Below are 22,443 nucleotides of genomic sequence, written 5' to 3'. Positions count from 1 at the left end.
CAAATCCAGCAATCATGAGGCTGAGATAGGATGGTGAGTCCTGTGTTATCCTGAGCTACACGATGGAACTCTGTCTCAAAACAAATAAAAACCCAAATCAAACAAATAAACAACAAAAACAAAAATCCCTTACAAAGACTCTAAACAAATAATTAAAATAATACAAAGTAAAGGCCAGCGTTGATGTATGAAATAACAACCAAACAGATGGAATGTATTCAACAGCTCATTCAGATAGCAGCAAATTTTTCTTTGCAAAACAAGAGGCTGTGGAAACCAGACATAAATGCTAAGAAGCAATTAATAGTCACAAAAGTCTGCAAGGAAGCACTGTGCTTCCTGTAAAAGAGAAGAAGAAAGATCCGTGGAAAAACACTGTTTAGATGGAAGAAGAAAGATGACTTCAAAGAAGGGAAAATGGAAGGAAGCAAGTCATCTAAGGAGGATAAGATGCTTTGATGCTAGGAAATGTCTGATGGTGACAAGCAGGAAAAACCTTAACCAACCAGGAACAGAGGAAAACAAAAAACAATATATTTAAGAATTTTAGTCACAGTTTTTTCACTTAGCATAAAAATACATCTGGGGTGGGGAACTGTGAATGGTTCAGTAGGTGAAGGTGCTTGCAACCAAGAGTGATGACCCAAGTTTGATTGCTGTTACCCACGCGATAGAAGGATAAAATCAATGCCAGCACACTGCATCCTCAGCCTCCATTTGAGTGTTGTTATGGAACGTAAGTTTCCACACCCATGAAAATAAATACATTAAATAAATAAATACTTGTAAAAAACAAACTACACGTGGTGAAATTTTGAAATCGGCTCCAGTCTGTGCACATCTCAGAGACACATACATATATGCACATGGAATGTGGATCCATGTCAAGAAGTTCAAAGTTCTCCTAAATAGCATTCGTACTTTCTGTGTTGAGGTGCAATTCCAAGTCTATAGCATAACACAGGGATATAGAGCAGCATTCTTCAAATCAATACTGTACGGAACATTTCTTTTTTTCATTTTGCTGGAACCAAAGCATCCCCCGTAAAATAAACTTGGGAAAGTCCAGGACACTCAAGCCTAAACAGATGCCAATATGTCATTACTTCTCACTGCCTCTTACATGCAATGCAAGATCATGTCCCTCATCAGCTAAGCATGATTGAGATTAGTCAACATGTATTCATTTTATGATGCTATGAATCCAGAGGGATGTGTACTATTGCCCCCCCCCCCCCCTTTACATTGACATAGGAACTGAAAAACAGCAAGATGGAACGGTGTGTTTTAGTATCGAAACAGCTGGCAAATTAGAGATAGGATTCGTTCCTGGTCCGTAGTCTGTGTTACTAACCTTGTCAATAAAAACAGGAAACAAATAATAAAGGGACCAGGAAATGTTTTTATTTTGATGGAAACTCATCAGTCTTCTATGTAATTCCGTTATATAGAGCATGATATGGAAAGTAGTAACACAACTAATAATGTGGGTTGAATAGCAAATATATGTGTGTGTATGTATATATGTATATATATATATATATATAAGCTAAGACAATATACAGTTATGTAATAGAAAATTCATAAAAACAGTAGTAAATACTTACAAAACTTGATCACTTCTTAGACAGCTAAAGTATCTTAGTATATCCTATATAGAACTAGGACATACATTTTATATATTTCATATTCCTTGGTAGCAATGCAACTCAACTAGTAATTAGTAACTGTATCAGTTATTATATATTTGCGGCTGCTGAAGTGGAGTCTTGAAATAATGGTCCCTAAAGGGATAGATGTAAATTTCTCTCTTACAACAATAATTTTGTACATTTTCAGGTCAGATAAAGTAGCTCCTTGGAGACTGGGTCTTCTGCTTGCTCATTCCAGAAGCTGCTGTTTTCACCTGGGATCCAGGTGGGGAGGTCCAGATCCTTCCTTTTTCAGATCTGCATTTGAAGTATCAGGAAAAAGACAAAGACTTCCTTTCACTGTCACTGTTCACATCCCCTACCATCCCAGAATCGTCACTCAGCTCTCCTCTTGGATCTTGGTGAGATGGCCACAGACAGTTACAAAAGCAGGTGAGAAGAGGCACTCAGCTAAAGTATATGCCACCATATCAGAAGATGGTAGCAATGTTGGAGCTGTGGGTCAATCTTAGGAATTTGGATAAGAGGGGGGAGGTTGATTCCCCACTCATGGCAAGGTTAAAAATCAAAAATATTCATAGAAGAACTAAACACGGTAGGATTTTGCCAGACCAGTACTCAGAAGAAAATATAATGCTTTAATGTTTTTCATGTTAAACAAGAAAGAATGGAAATAGATTAATTAATCATTCCACTAAAAAAAGGAATAATTTTCTAAATGAGTATAAAATGGCAGGAATGAATTAATAAAGATACCATTGGAGATCAATAATTTATAAGTGAGAGAACAGTTGAGTGATAAATTTAAATGCTAGCTCTCCAAGAGATCATTAAAAGAGATAAACTGCAGAAAAGGCAAGCCAATAAAAAAGAAAGATGCTAATCCTTGGCATTATGTGTGAAAAGAGAATATAATCACAAGAAGAAAAACAATCCTATACTTAAACAAGAAACCAGCAGTGTCTGTCAGGGTACCTCCCCTGAACCAGGCCCTCATTCTTTAGTACTTAAAGGAGCTCAGCCCACACAAGGCACCTGTCAATACAGTAACTCATACATTAATCTGTTATAGTAACAACATCCAATTCAACCTAAAACAATCTTGGAAATGGAGTAGAGAAGAGCTGGGCATGCTGGTATATTTCACCATTCTGAAGGCTGAGACAGGAAAATCATGAGTTCAAGGCCACCCTGAGCTTCATGTTGACTTTAAGATCATTTAGGGCACTATCTTTTCTCAAATACCAAGCAAATCAACAAAGAAACTACAAAAGAAAGAAGGATGTTAATATATTTCTAGTATATTCTATATACCATTTGCTTTATTTAGTACTTTTTCCTTTTTACATTCATTTATTTAGTGTGTATGTGTGCTTGTATGTGTGCATGCACATACATGTGTGACCATAGGGAAATATGAAAGAAAATTCCATAGAAACACATTGAAAAAGAAGTTATTAGATTATTTTAAAATAGAGTTGGGTTGTAAAACTAGAAAACTTCTGTAAGTAACAATATTTCACATTAATAAAAGATCAAACCAACAACAGTATATACAGTTTAAAGATTGTGTTTATCCAATAACTTGTAATATCCATGCTAGAATGATAGATGATAGAGGCATAAATCAATGATAATAGAATATAGATAAATATAAAATTATTTTTATGTATGAAAAAAGAATATAAATAAATAATAAATAGATAACATAAATACATAGATTAGAAATAACATATACATAAAAAAATGTAGTTAAATGGTAGATAAAATGTAGCAAAAAGACAAATAATTCCAAAGATATTTCAGAAAATTCAACTGATTACTATTGAGGGGTGATAGAGTAAATAGAAAAGACAAAAATTGTATATGCAGGATCTAAACAACCCAACCAATGACTCACTGGCACACACTCGCATACAAATTGGATTAAATACATAGTATCTTTAGATATACAATGAACCCATACCGAAAATGAATCTTAACAGATTCCAACTAATAATACAGAGACTAGGCTTCTAACTACTACTGATTCAAATTTTAAAAAATAGGATAAATAACTAAAAATCTCTAACTTCTGAAAGTTAAGTCATTTACTCTTCAATAACATGAGAAAAAGTCAGTGGAGTTTCGGTGGTCTGTCTATGAAGCGTCAATGGAGCAGATTTTTTAAAAAAAGGAATAAAAATGAAGTCATGTTCTTTAGAGAGTTTTAAATTCTCATGTTAGAGAAGAAAGGGGTTGAAAGTCAACATCTAAGATTCCATCTCAAGAATTCTCCCAGCAAAATGAACAGCACATTATTCATGCAAAATAGATTGACATAAACAATAAAGGGTATAAATAAATGAAATACAAAGCACACACATTATATATACATTCAACAATGTGTAAAGTTCTTTTCTGGTTTGGGATAATAAAATTGCTAACAACCTACATGATTAACCAAATAAATAAAATAAAACCTGCTTATCAATATAAGAAACAAAAATAAAGACATCACTCTTAGTCCTACTGATATCTAAAAATAAAAAATATATTTAATTACTTTATGTAAATGTCCTTAATAAATAAGGTAAAATGAACTATTTAAAAATATAAAAGCTTTAAAAATACATAGATATTTGAATATCATATTTGCTTTGAAATATTTTTTTTTAATTTTGTAAGGAAACACTATTTCAACTGAATCCATCAAGAAACTTTTTTAAGTACTTAGGAAAAAATAACAGAATTTCTACACAAATCCCACTACAAAATGATGGAAATAGTTAGAGGAAACAATTTCCATTCAATGATGGGTTTATGTAAAATCTGGCAAAAATATTACAAAAAATTAAAATCACAAACGAACCACTTTCATGAATACAGATAGAAGTGTACTGACCAAAATATTAGCCAACTAAATAGAGCAGTACATTAAAATGGATGGGTCAGTTTTAGTCTGTGCATTATAACAGGGTTTTAGCAACAAAAGAATACAAATAGCTAACATTAACATCAAAAAGAATAAGAAAACTTGTCACATGAATTAAAAAGTTCAAAAACCAATCATGAAACCTCTTAGTATTCAGAGAACAGATGAGGTCTTCATCTGAAAATTGATCAGTTTATTAAAATATTGAAACCTCTTAGTATTCAGAGAACAGATGAGGTCTTCATCTGAAAATTGATCAGTTTATTAAAATATTGAAACCTCTTAGTATTCAGAGAACAGATGAGGTCTTCATCTGAAAATTGATCAGTTTATTAAAATATTGTACATAATTGCAGAGGTTTAAGAATAGTCAGGAACCTAAGGTCAGCAAGATGACTCAGTGGGTAGAGGCACTTGTTACTATGCTTGTGGACATGGATTTGATTTCCAGGACCCACGTGATCAAAGGCGAGCCACAAGATACCTTATGTTCTTCTCACATGTGCTGTGACACAAATGCCCTCAGCACACAATGAATGAATACATAAATTTAATTTTAAATGTGTTTAAAAAATAGTCAAGAGTCTTATAGAAGAGTGAGGAAGAATGACTTTCTATCAGCTATTGTCAAGACATGATCATTAAAATGGTATAGTTTTGACAATGTAATATGCCAGAAGAACCAATGTGAACTCAATAATATCCTACATTCATATGACTAAGGAGGTGCCACAGGCTATGGGAATGCCGGGAAGTGATTCCATTGGATACACACGCACACGCACACGCACACGCACACGCGCACACACACACACACACACACACACACACACACACAATTAAAATTCCTAGTATCAAAGAACAAGGCTGCAAAACAATAAAAATCAATAAGGAAATTGAATATTCTAGAAAGAGTCAATGATTTATTAATCAGTACATATCATTAACATTACATTAAGGAGAAAATGTTAAGTTAAACAGCATTACAGTCCAGTTAGTAAGCTTTACTATACTAATTTGAAGAATGTTTGGCTATGAAAAGGGCTTAGTGGAGTGTTAGTGCTCTGCACAAGCCTGACAACATAAATTCAGTCTCTGGGATGCATAGTCAAAGAATCCACTCCTGAATATTGTCCTCTGACCTACACACATGTGGCCTGGCTTGCACAAGAACACAAACACACACACACACACACACACACACACACACACACACACACACACACACACACATCACAGAAGTCTGCAATAATAATGAATAATAAAATTTAAAAAAATAAAGAATATTTGGTGACTAAAGACATCATAGATAGAATTAAAATCAAAACATATTGGTAAGTGGCATACACACATGCGTAAATTGATAGTATCCAAATTCATCTGGGCTATATTAAGAACATTTTCAAATCAATATGAAAATGATTCAGTCTAGTAGAAAACTTGGGAAAGGACTTCAATAGACTGTTGAAAAATGTGCGTGTCCAGAAGACCTGTGATAAATTCCCCCGATTACTTTGTTCATTATCTTCATGGAAGTCAGAAACTGATTAAGGCCTTTGCTAACCTACCAGAATAGAGGAAAGAGGTGGCAGACAACTCCAGTACCGGTGAGGCCATGGTGCAGCTGAACCCAGCCCGGTGCTGACAAAATACAAACTGGAGAGAGAAGTTTGGAGAAAAGCTGCACAGGCTCATTAAAGCAACACATGAACAATTGCATTCAGTACATATTCAGCAGAAATTAATACATGTACTCATATGCACGTATACACACATGAATTTATTATTGTAACAATGGTATTCATTTTAACCAAAAACTGGGGGGGAGGGCGACTGTGAGAGAGCAAATTTTTATAGATAATAGAAGGAGGGAGTCAATTGCAGAAATTTAATAATGAAGTGTATTATTATAAATTCTGAAAATAAACAAACCAGTGTTTATCTTCACCAAAATGGATAATAACTAAAGATACATATGTTGTAGAAGCCATTCAAAACAATCAGCAGTGCATAATTATAAACAGTTAAAACAAGTAAATTTCTCTTTGCTTCTAAGAGGGACAGTATCTGGAAGCTATTACTTCCCAGGGAGGAAAATGAAGATTTCTTCCCAGCTGCTGGTCTGCTGAATTACAAAGTTGGGCAGCTCATATCCATGTGTAACTCAAGCTCCAGGGTGATCTGACGCCCTCTTCTGGCCTCCCAAAGCACCTGCAGAATGCAGGATGTATTCACACACACACACACACACACACACACACACACACACACACACACACACACATACACACACACACACACACACACATATATACAAACATAAACAAAAACACAAATAAAACAATAGAAATGAAAAAAAAGAGGTGTTGTAATGCAATTAACTCAGCTACAATGGAAATCAGTATGGAGTTGTCTCAGAAACTAAAATCAGAACTACTTTACCTATTTCACACAACAAATTAAGGTAGTTTTATGCATACTAGGAACTTTATCTTAAATTGAATAAATTTGAATAGTAATATTGTCTAGAGATTGTGTTCAGTAGTGCAGAGGTAATTTTTAACATCTGGTGAATGTAGTGGTAGGCATTCTCAGTGCCTAGGAATGCCAGCATCACTGGATGTCATTTGAATATTTTTATTTGGATTACTTGCTAGCACCTCACTCTCACCCCTGCAAACTATTTGTATAGTTTGTGACCAGTGCTCTAAGATAATTGGCAAACTTGGGGAACTAAAGGATGGTGTGCAACTTATTTTAATGCTACTTCCGGCTGTATACCACACACCATCTGCATTTCGAATGTACACAAGCAGTAAGACCCAACAGAACCATTATTAGCGTCTTCCAAACAGACGCTGACTTCATTCATCATCTATCAGTTTGGGAACCCTGACAGATTTGCTTATTACCTGACTGCCACATTTTCTGAATTTCAAAAACAGACATAGTTTCAAAAACAGGATGAAAAGAAAGAATTTTTTGGGGAAAAAAAGCTTTCAGGAAGGAGTTGACTTGAGTCTCAAGGCAGGAGGCCAGGGCACGTTCATTTGCATAAGAAAGAGGGGGTGGGGATGGGTTAGGGTAGGTAATGGTAATTTTAGGAGGCCAAGGATCTGTGACAGAGTTTGAGAACAAGTTTGGAAAGGGAGTGTTGGAATGAACATTGAAAGACTTATCGATGGATGGTTCTTTGCTGTGCAACACCTAGTACAGACAACGATTTTTGGAGTATTTGGAGAAATTGCAAACTATGAAGGCTGCACCCCAGGGGATAGAAACATCAACACTTTAGGAAACAGAAAAGGCAGTAGTAGGGACATGTAACTAAATGAAAAAAACAAGAATGTATAGACTCATAAAATAGCACTGTGATATTTATAAATCAGTGCCATCCTCCCCACATCTCCCTTTATCTTTAATTATATTTCCCTTGAGAGAAATAACACAATATTTTAGTTTCACTAATGGTATATTGTGTGACACAGAGAACATCTCTTTCTGTTTGAATTGGGTTGTTACTGGATACTAATATTTTAAAAATAAACAAAGAGACTCCCAGAAAAGGTAAAATGATCTATGTGATACAATTTACAATTCAAGGAAAATTATCATAATAAACCTATCATACATATGCAATATCTTGCACTTATCATACATATGTAGTATTTTGCTTAGGTTCTTAGTGCTCTTAACAAATGATAAGCTTAAAAACATCCCCACCAAGACGGAGGTAATTCATATTTTAGTTCAAGGCCACAGCAGGAGATGCAAAATTTCTTCCTGAGCTGTTTGTAATTTGAAAATATCGATGATTTATATATACTATGTAATGAATCAAAATGGTCATCAAGAGAGTGAACAGTAAATATTTAATGGCTTTGTGAACATCAGACCTATTATTTTAACTTGTTTCCATTACATGTAAAAGGAATATTGAAAAATGGTGGTGTTTTCTGCTGAAGACATCATGTTCTGAAAGCCTCGCTGCTCATAAAAATTTGAACGTTAATAGCAACCTTATAAATTATTTCATCCTAATTTTACTAATGAGATACAGGTAGAGAGAGGGTAAGTGATTTTTCCCAGTCAGGTTGACTTTTACCCCTTTTGGTTTTGTTGAGATCCGGTTTTACCCCTCTCTTAGTTACTTTCTATTGTATAAAACAAAGGGTTTTCAGACTGTGCTTTGACCTAGGGCACTCTATATTACAAACAGCTTTTTGTTCCGTTTTAGAGGGAGATGACTGTGGTCCCTGGTGTACCCATAACCCACAGTATTCATTGAGTACCACCCATCTAGTTCCAACTGATAAATGACCTATTCCTTGTAGTAGAAAGGATGCCACCTTTTAAGTTTATTGGTGTGAACTGAGACTTTGAGGGCACCTGGGCATTTTTAAAATCATAGCAGGGAAACTAGACACAAGAATGCACAAGACTCATTAGACCAAGGAAAAGCTGTATCTCCTTCACATGAACCTGGTAAAAGGATGGGCGTCTAGCACTATGATGGCAGGTCCTCCCACCAATCTATCATATGTTACCCTGGCCTGAATTCTTAGTTATCTTATCAATACAGACTCTATTAACATTTCCATCAGCCTACTTCTAGGACCTTTTGAATGCTGATGCAGCTTCTTTAACTTATATTCATTCTGTCTAAAGATATATTGTCAAACTCACTGTGGGTTGTGTGATGCATGATCTAAGATTTAACGTTAATAATTAAGATTGAAATAAAAGAACTTTCATTTGCCTTAGACAGATTACCAAGGGTTATCTAGCAAATTACTGTAGTTGAAACTACCAAACCTTGCTAATTTATTGTTATTCAGTAAGTTCTGACATTGCTGAGTGACACAGATGTGTTCCTATGTGGCACAGAGCATAAGAGACCGTTTTCTCCCACATTTCCTCTAATTTCCCTCCAGTGTGTTGGGTCTTGTCTTTGCTTTGATTATCTCTCCTCTCTTCTGGAGTGCACCAGCCCCCCAGCAATGCATTTTACTTAAATTTTCAACATAATCATGGAGAACTGGGTTCTATTTTCAGTTGGCTATTTTATTTTTTCCATTTTGGACTTCAGCACCTGGGAAGATTACTACCCTCATAAGAAGGATATCTAAACACCAGCTCTCATGTATGTGAATACACATCCTGAAGAATAACCATAGTAATTATATTGTGAGATAGAAAACCCAAATGAGTTCCAATTTCCTTTCCCAAAGCTAAGTATGTCCTTATAGGGAGATTGGTCTGAATTGAATTTTCCTTGCCAGTCCTTGGCCCTGCACCAAAATGGACATTTCCCTCATGTGTCTTCTGGCTATAATAGTCATAATGGGCATGGCCCAATATTGCCTTTTGAAAACACCCCTTGCTCAATGTTGCTTAAGTCATTATCTACTCCATACAAGTTCATCTTGCAGAGGGCTCATCACTGTTCATGCCCGTTTCCAATGCTGGTAAAATTCAATCAGTCGTTTTCCCCTTAGAGATCTATTTCTTCAGCAAGTATTTCTTACCATCTTTACAAGCCATGGGAATATTTTGGTAAGCAAGAAAAATATGTTTTCTTTCCTTACATGGCATTGAGTCCAGCAGGGAAAGCAGGTACTTAGATAACTAAGACTATTACGCTCATCCTGATCCAGAAATTACAGAATCCGAGATGGTCCATAACAAGAACAGCTGATACAGTTTCCAAAAGAAGTTACTCTTAAGAGGGCATTGCCAGATGAGTAGGCAGTCCCCAAGCACCACAAGCCAGCTTCCATTTTTTACAGTTGTGTTTGGGAAGTATTCTTTACTTTCAACAAAATCCTCTGGGAAGAATATTTTTTAAATGCATTTCATTTGGAAATAAAACTAAAGGTTTTGTTATTATTGTTTTGTTTTTTTTTTCTTTGGTTGTTTTTTGTTTTGTTTTTGCTCCAGAACACATTTGCTGCATTTAGATTTTCAGAATTTCTATAACAGGGTCTTAACCTCTGGATATTAAGTCTGCTAAAGACTTGGTTTTCTAAGAATGGGTCACTCCCAGAATTGCTTAGGTTAGTGTCCTCTATGAGTTGGTAGGCTCCACCCCAGTCTTAAGGAGACAACCACTGGGGAAATGGGAACCATGTCAAGTGTACATACTTCAAAGTTACCCTCATTAAACCATATTGACTGCCATCTTAGTTTACGGATTCCCAGTGTGACTAAAATTCTCCTCCCTAATTTTCTGCTAATTGCCTAAAAACATTCTCTGTATGCACTTTTCAGCCTCATGGCAAAGGCTCACCTTGACTATACCCCTATCACATCACCTAAGGCACTGTGTTGGTGCACAAGCATTTCTGGGAACTAAAGTGACACATGCCTAGGGCGATCGCCAGTTACTGCAGCCCTCTGACTTGGGAGAAACAGGAATTAGAAAGATCAGTGTTCAAAATTCCTGCTTCGTCTATCTGGAGTTGTATATTTTTACCTAGGAAGAGAAAAAAGTATGGTTACTGTAAATGGTTCGCCTCTGGCCAACTAACAAAATTGGGGCAAAGTTTATCAAAGTCACTTAGAGTTTGGAACCAACTATCCAATGTTTTATCAGCTAAATCATTTTGGTGCCAAAACTTTTTGAATAAAACTGTTACCTTTGTTAGGAGATGGTCAATCTGCTGAAATATGATAACCAATGGCCATTTGGTACATTAGAGAAGACTCAACTTTACTTCTCTCTAATTTGTAGATCAATATGAGTATTCTAAGCTGTTAGAACTTCTGCTCCATGGAATTCTAGAAAGTAAAAAAGTTGGCTTAAATTATTTGAATAGTTTTCATTTCTTCCTCCTTCTCTAGCCTATTATACTTATTAGGGAGGTAAATCAAGTAGCTATAAGTTTCTGTTAGTTGGAAGAGTAAGAAAGGTAAGGAGAAACCCAAGGAAATACTATCATCTGTTCTCTTCTTATTTCAGAAAGGGAAATACAAACTCGGGGTCACATATAACATAGGGACTCAGAAATCCAATTCTGGAAGAGTAGCCAGCCTTATGCCCAGCTCCACTGCTGTGGTGAATAAGTAGCAGATGCTGGTGTTCAACCAACCATCTGCATCACTGTCCTTTAGAAATGCAAGCTGAACAATAAGCTTTACCCATGGAGTGGGTTATTGGCTCTGCCAATGCATGTGTAGTTTTTCAGGAGCATAGGAATTTATTGGTTTAATAAGGAATGAGGCATGTTCGCTTTGGGCAAATGTCTGTGTAATTTATTGCTGCCCAACAAATCACCCTGCCTCCTAGACTTAAAGAAAGAGTTCATGAAGTTTCCCCTGAAAAAGGAAAGATGTTATATTTTTAGGCTCTTCACGCCATAGACTCTCTGATTATTCAACTCTACCACTTTTGTACACTATGAAACTAATCTTAGATAACATGTAAGTAAATATATGTTTCTGTGTCACCCCAGATTCTGCATTTTTAAAAATAGCTGAATTTTTTCCATGAGCTACCTGGCTTAAAACAATTGTATTACCTATTCTCATGAGTCTTTGGGTGATGTGCGACTATCTAACACTGGACAGGTCATCTTAGTATACTATAGCCACTGTCATGTAGCTAGTATTTTGTTGAGGGCCCTTAGCTTATATAACATCTCTCTCCTGTGGGCTCCCTTCTGCTTCCTGGAAAGTAACTCAAGCTTCTTTGAAATGGTGACTTCAGGACAGCAGATATGGCAACCTTGATAAATATCTCCCTTAGTCATGCTGCCTAAAGTGATATTGGACAAAGTGTGGCAATTAGGAAAGCCCAGATTGAAGTGGCAGTGGGGGTGGAGGGGTGGGGTATGGACTAGCATATGGCAAAAGTGCACACACTTGGAGACAGAGGAATTCTTCTCACTTTTGTAAACAATCACACAGTTTGTTAAGTAATAACAATTTCACTTCAGTATTCTCAATATTACACAATTCCATAAATAAGTTTTAAAAATATTTTTGACAGTAAAATTACCTTCACAGTTTATAAACTATTTTGCAATAAAATGTGTATGCATAAGTTATTCTTACATATTGTAAAAATTACATTCTTAGAGCAGAAATAAAAAGGAAGGATCCAAAGAACAAATAATCCATGTTGAAGACTACCTAGATGAAAGAGGTTTTAGCTAGGCAAGTCAGTAGGCTGATTTACTGATGGTTTAATCTTTACTTAAATTCCTGATACCCTGCAGAGCCTACCTTTAATGGTTTACATTGTACACACTGCCTGTCATCATGATAGACACAGTGGCCTCTGGCTTAGAATATTCTATTAGAGCTTCCAGAAGAGCAGGGCATACAGCCAGCATCAGACCTCATAGTAACTTATCCAGGAGTATGGTGAAGAACTGAAGCCACAGATTTACTCTAATTCTGAAAAGTGTTTAAAATACCAAGAGGGGTATGTGTGTGTGTGTGTGTGTGTGTGTGTGTGTGTGTGTGTGTGTGTGTGCATGCGCACATGTGTTGATGGTTAATTTCTTTCAACTTTCCACAAACTTGAGTTAACTGGGAAAAGAGAAGCTCAACTGAAGAATTGTGTCCATCACATTGCTCATAGGAACACCTGGGGGAGGGGCATTTTCTTGATGAATGATTGATGTGAGACAGTTCACATCATGGCAGTGCCACCCAGAATGAATTGGTCTTGGGTTGCTTAAAAAAGCAAGTTGAGCAGGCCGTGGAGAGCAAACTAGTAGACAGCATTTCTCCATGGTCTCTACTTTAATTTCTGTTTCTATATAAATATATATACACATATATAGAGAATATATATCTATCCTAGTTGTGTGTATATATATGAATTTAATAGACAAATATTTATAATTGTATGTTGTCTTTGGAAGCTCCTAATAATACTTAAAGGAAAATATCTCACCTGTAAAGCCAGTAAAAGGATTTTTACAAATCCTCTTCCCCTGGAATTATGATGAACTAATTGAAATGCTTTCTAGTGCATTAGAATTGCAAAAGTGTTCACTGTTCTGTAGAACACGCTGAATTAAATTTCAAGAGTTATGATATTGATGTTTGCTACATACAGGCAACCTGAAATCTACCATCTATTGAAAGGTCTGCAGAGAGTACTTTCAATTTATTTGTTTCTTTTCCAGTGAAAATCAAGAAGGAAGACTTGTAAGGGCTAGGGATGTTGTCGGCCTCCTGGAATAATGCAGGAGGACTAGAGCCCTGATTTGCCTAATCTAGGATTGCCCACGTAATGCTCTAAATCACGTTGGTTGTGTGAGATCCGCTGCTGGGATGTTACTGGACAGGATACTAGGGAGATGCACACAGTCAGCTCCTCTGCTGCAGGAGGAAGTAGCTCTGAGACTCCTGCCAAGATCACACACATGACAGGGAGGAGGGAGCAGGGAGTCAGGCTCCTCGTTGTCTACAAAGTCTGTCTTCCAAGTCACTGTATAATGTCTTCCTCACATGCTAAACCACTACCATGATGAAGTGTAACAACATGAATAACCTCTTCAGAGACAGAGGTTCCTCGTTATTCTATCTTGAAAATTAATTTCATACTGGAAACATTATTTCAGAATTAATCAAATTATGCTAAAGGCCCAGAAACCCATGTATTTGTTATTTCTCAGGGTTTCCTTTTTCTCCTTTCCAACATTATTGTGAGGCTTTTGCAAGTTTCCATAGTGTCGTGGTTCATGTTCTCAACTCGACAAAAGTCTTGAATCACCTGGGAGACTGGTCTCTGTGGGGGATTATCTTGATTAAGTTAATTAGAAGGTAAGACCTACCCTCTGTGGGTGGTACCATTCTTAGGCAGGGTTTTGGAGAAAGTGAGCTGAGCATTGGTGCATATGGACTCATTGCTCTCTTCTACATGTAAACGTGATGTGTTCAGCTCCTTCAGGTCCCTGCTGTCTGACTCCCCCAGCAGGATGGACTGTGCCTTGAACTGTGAGCTGTTAGACAGTCTGTCTCCCTTAAGATGCTTTCGACAGGGTATTTTAACAGAGCAACAGGAAACACCACTGAACCACCTAGTGTTATATCTTACCCATGCTTTGCTGTAACGCTTTATCTTAAAATCATTATGCTTCATGCACCTGGGATAAGTCCTGGTCCCACTGCCAGGGGCTCCCCAGACAGATCTAGCCCCATAACTGTCACCCACATTCAGTTCAGTCTCATGCATGTTCCTCAGTTGACAGTCCAGAGTCCATGAGCTCCCACCAGCTTGGATCAGCTGTCTTCATGGTTTCCCCCATCATGATCTTGACCTCACTTGCTCCTCTGATCCCTCCTCCCTCTTTTCAGGGTGTGATACCTTGCTCATCCTTGACAGTGGGGAGGGACTGAGTCCTGCCTCAACTTAGTATGCCAGACTTTGTGGAATCCCCAAGGGAGGAATTACCCTCTCTGAGCAGAGGATGAGGAGTGGGATGGGAGAGGGTGGGAGGGTGCAGGAGAAGGGGAGGGAGGGACAACCGAGAATGGTATGTAAAATGACAAAACAAAACAAAAGAAAACAAAACAAAAACGAAACAACAAGAAAACCCAACTCTTTAAAATAAGAAAACGAACAAAAACCCTGTTATGCTTGTTCCCCAACCAACCTCCTTGTTTCCCCTTTTCTAATTTTCTCTATACACTCACTTGCTTATTTTTCTTACCTGCCACACAACTCTCAGACTTTCACCCTGGTTCCTCAGCAATTTAGCAGTAAGTAGATGCATAGAATCCCCATTACTAAAAGAAGATAGGTCCATATTTTAAGAATGATTTACCCTCAGTATACCAGGGATTCATCATCTGGAAATGGAGGTAAAATATTACTTACCTAATATTGAGCAAATGCTCAATGTATTAAAATAAACTCCTAAAACCATAAATGATAGCACAAACAAACACAAGGGTCTGGCCAGAAAAGCAATGCCTGAGACAGATGAGGTCCAGAAGCATGGGAAGCTAAGGGAAGGGCACATCTGATGCAGGTGGGCATATGCTAGTCAATTTGAAGTAGATTTTTCTGAAAGAAATAACATTTTATTTTCAGAATAAGAAACAAAACTGGTTGTGGACACATTCTTTACATAACACAGTTTACGCTGAGAATTTTAATTATTTGTTAAAATAATCAAAATACAGATAGGCACTGTTGACTGTTACCATGGATTGAAGGAATGGCCAATGAGTAATTAATTTTCCCAAATAACCATGTATGTATGTATTTAGCTTAAGAAATAAGAGAAGCAGTTTTGTGATTTAGTTTGTCTAGCTGATCTATCAGGGAACAACTCACGAAAACTTACCTATGTTTAAAACAGAGGCAGGTTTGCACAGTCTCAGAGGAAAGAGGGGTCAACCACCCCACCAGAGTTCTCATAATATCGTCACATGGCTGAATTGAAATAAGTGGATATCCAGCAAAATTGCTCTTTCACACTTCTGTAGAAAAGTGAAAGTAGAAATTAAATCATTTTAAAATAAAAGGAACCTAGCTGTTTATTTTCTTCCCATGTAAAGATAGAATATGTGCTGTGAAATTGATCATTTATAACGGACAGTCCCTACTGTGAAGAAGTTAAAAATCATCTTACCTTTTGTTTGATGGATCTTTTAATGGATCTGTGAAAAAAATGAGTGAGATCCCGACTTTCTGTTGAGATTATTACTTTTGCTCTATGGTACAGAGAAAGTGGCCAGTTAGCTGAATTGATCACAGCCTGCTAATGTTACACATCTTAGAATTTTGAAGAGTCATACAGAATGGTGACTAAGAATTTTATTTTGCCCTCGTGTATTTTCAACTACATCCAGGCAAATGAAGATAAAGAGATAGGAAACAGAGCTAATTCAGAAGACTGAAATTCAAATAAAATTAAAGCAACAGTATAAACCTCTGAGCCAGGAAATGCAGGCAGGAGTGAATTCAATTTCAAATAGTAGTTGTAGTCAGACTGCAAACATAATTTGTAAGTCGTGCATCAGACCTCAGGAAGAACCCTATAATAAAATCTGTGTCTTGAATCTCCACTGACCTTTACTTCCTCAGCATACCATAATATCCCTGTTGCTCCACTGAAGCCATGCTTCCATGAGAGATGGAAGAAAAATTAAGATTGTGACATGCTTTGGGCTGGGACGTTGTCCTGGTGAAAAAAAATCATTGACTTAAATTTTAATGAAAATCCTTCTAATAGATGGGAAGTAGTGGGGTAAATCCTGTCTCAACAAAATGAAAATAAATCCATTGAACATGGGAGCTCTGTTTTTCAAATGCTTCTTTTTGTTGTCACAATGGATGCTAACACCATCACTCTGTCAGAAAGTGCAGCTTGAGAACAAAATAGTCGTATCTGGCTTTTCCTCGGAAATTAAAAGCCTTGACTATTCCTTCTGCATAGCACATTATGCAGTTGATGAACCAGTTTCTTCTCTTCAAAACGTAACATTATTGTAAGAATAATGTATTAAAACAATAACTGGGAGCTTTTTTTTAACTCCACAGTAGAAAGTAATGAGAAAATTAATTTTTACCTGAAATTTTGAACTGGGAAAAAAATCTTATTTCTTTCATAATTCTGGGTAAATTCTTTTATATTTTTTGACCTGTAAAATAATAAGGCATTTTAAAGCATATGATAATTTATTTTGTCTGCAAGAAATACATCACCGATGAATATTAAACTTAAACATGTTCTAGTTTAAACAGATTGTAAAGCAGATGTCGTGAGAAAGCTAAATAAATAATAAATACAATGAGAGGAGTCAGGATTACTCACAGAGTGAAAATGAAAGCCCTAATAATGACAACGTTGTGAACAAAACATTTGAAGAAAATGCAGGATACATAGCTTATGGTTGGAAGTTCTCTGGGATGTATTTTATTCCAAACTTAGAATCTAGTATCATGAATGTAAAGCATGGTGAAAATTTGAGGTGATATACCAATTACATTGCAGCATAAACATCAGCTTCAAATGTCCCTAATATATACTCTACATTATGAAGATGTTATAGTTAATAGCGTTAGTTCTTTAGTAAAGAGACTAGAAATTCTTCAAGTTAATTTGATTTGGCTGTGTAAATTCTCCATTTAACTAATAAACCTTTTTTTTTAAATCTTGAGTATTTTCTTTTTACATATAGTCTAATTTCCAGAAAGCAATTGAGAGTGTTTAAACTGATCATTTTTATGGAATATGCATGGTGTGACATGAGCAACATAAACAAATACATTAATTGCCTTATCATAGTTTTATCTGACAGATGGGTCCCCAGGCACAGAGCCTAACCTTTTATTTTGACACCTGCCACATCTTGCCAGTCCTGACCCTTTTTCTTTGCCAGAGTGTCGCTGTGTGGTTCACCATGGTCGCATTAATCTCCAGCTTTTAGGAGGCATAATGTTGGAGTCCTTCTGAGAATCACAGCCATCAGTCAGCTGATACCACAACAGAGAGTATTTCACAGATCCATCCAACATCCTCTCTCTCCTGTGATTCAAACATGTTTTCTCGTATTCCTGTGACCTACTGGCTCAATAAGATTACACGGAGCGCCATTCAGTGGAAGGCCCCGTATTGTTAACATGTGACAGGAAACGTTTAATTTAGTAGTCACTTAAAATTCAGAATTAATTGGAGATTTTTTTTTTAAAGAAGCTATGTTTTGACTTTTGTGCTAAATGATACTTTTTGCCCACAAAGAAAATGTGCATTTTACTGTAGCTTATGAGTTAAAAACAACAGGAACACTTACATTTCGAAAGACAACGAACCATCAAGGCGATAATCATGTGTTGTAAATCACAGCACACACAATCTCCTACTTGCACCTTCAGTTTCTGGGGGGATTCCAGAAACCATTGTCCCATGTTATGCGTCCCGGTTAGCACAGCTAAAAGCACATGTCTGGTCCATTAAAGAGTGAGGTTTGGTTCTAAAGAGTTTCACAAATCAGCGAACATGCAGAAGACAGGTGAATTACGAGAGCACATCCATTACTGAGGTAATTTGGTATAAATTTCCAGAGATTGTCTCCTTAAGCAAAAGCAGACTATAACAAATTACAGAAAATGCTGTAATCAATCTTTGAGGGGAGGAATTTGGAAACAAAGAAACAGAAAATTAGATATGTAGATAAGAGATAGAATTTTAGAAGCATGTAGAGTATTCCACTAGCTCAGACCAGTTCGGTTTGAAATATCACTGCCGAAATGTGTAATTTGTCTTCCTCAGTGGCATCTGTTAGTTCTGGAATAAGCTTATTTGATAAAATGTAAAAAGCCTGGGACCAAGTCTTGGTTAAGCTAAGTTTCTTAATAATTTAGAGGCCCATTTGTGCCAGCCAGGTTATATATGTACACTGAAAGAAGTATGGGATCTATATCTTACAACAGTCAAAGAAAATGCTGTTTCATGCCTGGGGCTAAGGGCTATTGGAGTCAAGGTAATTATAGAGCGATGGCAGCTTCATGCACCTCTGCAGAGTCAGCAGTTCTGTAAGCTTTACTGATCCCTTATTAACATGACTCAGCTCTATGGCACATATTCCTCTTTTTGCCCTGACACTTTCCAGCTTTCACAGGTCACTCTGAGGTCCTGATGCCTCTGATGTGCCTTGGTATGCTATAGAAAATCCTTTCTTCATGTGTTAAATCTAAATCCAGAGACAAAACAGCAACAACAATAATACACCCAGCTCAAGTTTTAAAACATAATTACCAAGTTCACAGGTTACTAGCCACACTGTGGCCCTGGTTCAACCAGCTGGGGAGAGGGCCAGAGAAAGGAAAGTATGTGTGTAAACATGGCAACTTGGTTGGCGTGCATTCTTGATGATGCTGATCCTCTTAGAGATTTGTCTTGATGGGTTGAACAATACTCAGAATGTAGTCCAGGCACGGGAAGTGTTCCTGGTGTTGCTCATTACCCACCCAGAGCAATGAACACACTGAAGACTGCAGTTTAGGAAATCTTTCAGCTCTCTGCTAAGGACATTTGACAGCTTCTGAGTCTAACAATCAAATCTCAGACTACTTTTTTTCCTAACTTGTTTCTTAAATTTTTGTAATAACGTAATTATCCATATTGATTTTTTTAAGTGGTAATGATCGCTAATATAGTAGTGGTGGGTAAGAAACCAGAATTTCGCAGGATTATAAGACTCGGATGGTTTTAGACTGCCCCTCTAGATGATTAATATATAAAGATCAGATCTTTATGATCAAATTCTAATTCTCTGAGCACTGGGTTCCTCCTCAGAAAGCAGACACTGTAATGGCAACTCACTAGCTCACATTAGCATCATAATAAGAAGACAAAAATAGAGTGAATTTTGAAAACTAGTAATAGACTAATCAAAATTAAGTCATTATATTTTTCTCTTTTTCAACTCACTCTTGGGGGTTTAAGAGATAACTCAGTGGGTAAAGTGTTTGCCATGCAAGCTTGAGGATCCTCAGATCCTGTGTAAAGCCAGACACAGTAGTGTGAATCTGTACTCATAGCACCCCTGCAGTATGATAGGAAGTGGAGACAGAGGATTCCTTGGAAGCTTGTGGTTCAGCAGACAAAAAAACAACAAAGAGAACCTGTCTCAAGGTGGAAGATCAACACTGGAGGCTGTCCTTGTGCTGTGGTACTTACACATAGTAACACACACATACACACACACACACACACACACACACACACACACACACACACACACACAGAAACAGACACACAGATACACAAATCACATGCATATACATATATATATATAAGTATATGCAAATCACATACACACTAAGAACTAAGATTAAGAAATTTAGCCATCCTCTCTCTCTCTTTCTTTCTGTCTATCTATCTATCTATCTCTCATCTCTCTACCATCTGGAAAAATCAATATTTTTATAATAGTTATATTTAATAGTTATTATTTGAATATTATTATCCATATTATTATGGATCCCTCATGTGATATGGCTGTTTTAGATCATATTGCTTATTTCTGTTGTATATACTGCTATTTTTTTTCCCAAACAGTAACTAGATACTAAATTTGCAAAGCTTGCTTCAGGAAACATCCTGTTCTTGAGGTCTGAAGCTAACTTGATTGTGAATGTTATTTAAAAATATTTAAGCAGTATAATATTTTAAAAACTACCAAGAGGAAGTACATATTTAATAAATTAATGAAAATATATTAAAGGCTAAAAATATCCAAAAGCAGGAGAGAGAGTTTCATGATATACAGTTGAGGGAAGTTCATATTGCAGGTGGAATCCATGCAGAGTTTAGAATAATAGATTATATTGTGAAAGCAAGGGAAAAAACTACCTTATTTCAGGCAGAATAAACCCTCCAATGAAAATCATAGATTCAGCTCATTTATGTATACATGTGCATTGATGTATAAATACAGAAATGTGAGAAAATAAAGGCAGTCAGAAACACAAAACCAATAAAATTTAAAGTCTGCGAATAAAATTGGAAACTGCAAAAGATTTTTGTAGTTTCCAGCACCTATTGAATAATATTAGATTTTTAAAACTGGACATCTAGAAATAGAATTGCTGGACCAGTGTGCTGGTTCAGCAGGTAAAGGTAGGTGCTTTCTACTCAGCCTAAAGACCTGAGTTTGACTCTTGGAAGCCAATGGTCAAAGAGAGAACTGCCTCCAACAGTTTTCCTCTGAATTCCAAGTGTTCTCTGGTGACACATAGGCCCGCATACATGTACAGACACAAACACAAGCATACACACATGCACAGCAACTAAATAAAGACAGAAAAAGAAATAGAACTGCTTTTACAATATATCACTTTCCATCATGTATACCAAAGGCACATTACAGGAGTAAAGTGCTAAAAATTATTTCTTCCAAATACAATGCAATGCAACATTGTTAATTGAAGTTTCTTAAACCTCTTAAACATTTCAAGGAATAAAAGCACTATTTAAATAATATTAACATGTTTTCCTGTGGCCATCTGGCATCTCAGTTTAGTGCAGAGAACAAACAAACTAAATGGCAAGAGAATTGCTTCCTTAATGAACAACTTTATAACCTCAACAGTTTTATTAATTTGCAATACAGACATACTAATTAAATTACAGAATTATCACAGAGCATTAAGAAACTTTGGACCACTGTACACATATAGTACCTTACTTAGAAACATCTACTTGGTAAGAATGTCATTCATTAATTTAATAATTTAAAACTACAATATAGTTAATAATGAAACATGGTGAATCCCATGCAAGCTTGTGGCCTTTCAGCATTCAACCATGGCACAGAGTCTAAGTGAAAAGCGATGGTAACGTCCTTCTAACCACGTGAAGTTCCTTTCCAGATAGGGTTGAAATCAATGATCTCATTATTCCAGAAGCTGACAAAGCATGCCAGGCTAAGGAGGTCACTGTGTGGCAGGCTAAGCAAGCACACTGTGGTGCTACAAACACATAGGGTGGGACTAATCCCAGCCTGGGATTTGGGGAGTAAGACAGTATTAAAAATCAGAGAGGTAACTCCACACAGTGATCTTCATGTACACAAAGTGAAACTGAAAATGAGAAATATGAACACTCTCAGATGTTTCCATAAAATTGGAATAGAAGCTACGTGTCTAATTCACTCAAAAACAAAACAAAACAAAACAAAAAAACAAAAAACCTCAGTTGCTGCGGGGGGGGGGGGGGGGGGGGGGGGGGGGGAGGGCAATAAAAGTGTATCAGAATTATCAAACAAGAAGGAATTAATGTGGAGATGATGAAAACACATCTGAACCATCTAGAAGTGGCTTATAGCCTCCTCTGAAGTTTTTCTGTGTCCAGGGCACAGGCAAAAAAGAGCATATTGAACACAGAAAAACGACAACACAATTGA

General features: G+C 36.6%; 1 long non-coding RNA gene across 1 annotated transcript; it reads right to left on the bottom strand.

Moving 5' to 3' along the window:
• Window positions 1-1,382: 1,382 nt before the first annotated feature.
• On the bottom strand, window positions 1,383-22,235 carry LOC128106040 (uncharacterized). Its single transcript, XR_008216572.1, has 2 exons — window positions 15,876-22,235; window positions 1,383-15,592 (listed from the first exon to the last, which is right to left on the bottom strand). It is a non-coding gene; the product is annotated as an uncharacterized LOC128106040 (long non-coding RNA).
• Window positions 22,236-22,443: the final 208 nt, after the last annotated feature.

This window comes from Peromyscus californicus, unplaced genomic scaffold, assembly GCF_007827085.1.
Source record: "Peromyscus californicus insignis strain IS unplaced genomic scaffold, ASM782708v3 Scaffold_9__1_contigs__length_137607984, whole genome shotgun sequence".
Lineage (NCBI taxonomy): Eukaryota > Metazoa > Chordata > Mammalia > Rodentia > Cricetidae > Peromyscus > Peromyscus californicus.
Note: the sequence above shows the minus strand (reverse complement) of the source record. Positions and strands in the feature narration are given on the sequence as shown.